Source organism: Gavialis gangeticus, unplaced genomic scaffold (genome assembly GCF_001723915.1).
Source record: "Gavialis gangeticus isolate Ggan-Ray unplaced genomic scaffold, GavGan_comp1, whole genome shotgun sequence".
Taxonomy (NCBI): Eukaryota; Metazoa; Chordata; order Crocodylia; family Gavialidae; genus Gavialis; species Gavialis gangeticus.
The window spans coordinates 879,394-881,420 of record NW_017729013.1 but is presented as its reverse complement, the minus strand read 5'-3'; the positions used below and the strand labels follow the sequence as shown (position 1 = coordinate 881,420).

The window sequence follows — 2,027 nt, the reverse complement described above, 5'->3', positions numbered from 1 at the left end:
CGTGTCCAGTCCTCACTGCTCTCCTGCCCCTGCTGCAGCAGATTGTTCAGGGCAAAGGTCAGGCTTATAAGTCACCTGTGTACCTGCGCAACCTAGCCTCCACCCCCCTTCTCTCTCTTTCCTCCTCCCTTTCTCTTTTCTCCCTTCCTTTTCCTTGCCCGCTTCCTTTCTCTCTTCTCCCCCCACCCCGCTGCATGTGGTCATCTTCGCTTGTGAAGTACGAACAACATTTCTATTAGGTGACTATGCAAAACAATCAGTGCTTTTAGTGAGGCAAACTGTTCATTTTTGTCTTCATAGCTTAGCTGCTATCAGTCTCAATGCAGTCCCAAGGGTGCTGAAAACAGTGCCCCTTTTCTAGTAGAATTTCAATGAGGGACTCAAAGCACAAACTATTCCCATGACCTCGGAAGCATCAAAAAAATGGAATAAACTTGCAACATTTTTCTACAGGCCCTAATTAAGAGTCCAGGAAGCAGAAGGAAGATGCCACAGTAAGTTCTCCCTTTCTGCCCATGTAAAGGGAATGGTACAAATAAAAAAACCCCCAAAAAAACAAGTAAACCACCAAATACTGCACCCTTCTCAAGATAAGCACAGGACAGTGACTCATGCTCTTCCTGTACTCCTGGCAGCACTACTCTTACATCAGGCACTTGTCTCTTAGGACACCTGCTTATAGATAAAGGCACTGAGGCACAGAACAAAGCAACCCATCCAATGCTCTACAGCGGTAAGCCATGTCAAGGCCAGGATCAGAGCTCAAGGATGCTGGCTGCCAGTGCTGGGTTCAGATAATCTCTTCCCTCTGAGATAGCACAACAACACTGTTTGCAGGAACTCATTCAAGTACCGCAATATTTTTAAGGGCTATATTTAAATTAGAGTAATCAGGCTTAGACGACGCTACTTGCACAAGTGTTCTTAACAGAACCCGAGACATGCTGAGGGACGTAGCTCTGACTAATGGTCTGCACGCAGGCTGTCTGCCAGCCCTCATCTGCACAGACCTGGCTCTTTTTTAGACACCAGATTTTTCTTTCTATATCACTGATGCGGTGTTGGTGCCATGGGGGAGGAAGCCATCGTCTCCCTAATCTGAACCCGCAGCTCTGCCATTGACTAGCTTCAGAAGAGGTCATGTCCTTTCTCTGCGCGGTAGGTCAGTCCCCTGCAAACCAGATATAACACTTACTGTTTCCTCCCTCTTGTGATGAGGACAGCACAGTGCCTGTGGAGTACTCTGAAGCTCTTGTAGCAACTTCTTGGTCTTATCAGATGCAATTTAGATTTGTGAAAGGCAGTGTTGTGTCTGAAGGAAGCTACACCAACTGGATCAATGCCAGAAGGCAGCAGATCGCCTGAACAAAGTACCTTTTCTTGCCCATTGCCCAGAAAAGGCAAGGCATGTACTGCACTGGGTAGGATCAAACTGGCTGGGAACATCTTAAACGCATTAAAAGGTTGAAAGAGAAAAGAGAAAGAGAAAGAGGCACAGAGAAAGAGGCAACTGACAGCATCCTTCTCCCTTGAAGGAGACAAGTGCTTATCCTAAAGACAACTTTGGGGAATCTGCACTCAAATATTGATCAAGTTGTAAACAATCTTCTCCACATAAGTCAGAGAACATCAGGCATATCCAGGTTATTTCCTGTTTCCCCCACACTCGCTGCTGCTCACTATGAGAAGAGAGCCTGTTCTACTGCTTCCAGTGCCACTGCTTCAAAAGATGACTGCTACTGGATGCAAGAATTTAAAATCCCCTTAAGACAGAAGTGCTGCCACTTGGAGGAAAAAGAGATCTAGCATGTCCACTGTGTAATGGTCTATGATGTACCCTGCACGGCCAAATGGTTCCTGTTGCCATGCTTAAAATTACTTTCACAAATTCAGTAAAGTGTATGACGTGGAGAGGGACAACAGGGAGAGGAAGAGGACTCAAAATAGATTATATCAATGGTGTTGTTTCACTGTGTAGGTCAATGTAGCACGTGCCAGCCTCCTACTCCAAAGTGGAGGTTCCTGTG

At 46.2% G+C, this 2,027-nt stretch overlaps 1 protein-coding gene across 1 annotated transcript in view; it reads right to left on the bottom strand.

Moving 5' to 3' along the window:
* Positions 1-2,027, bottom strand: part of LOC109293449 (S-adenosyl-L-methionine-dependent tRNA 4-demethylwyosine synthase-like) — a 172,609-nt gene that overhangs the window by 42,745 nt on the left and 127,837 nt on the right. The window lies entirely within an intron of this gene.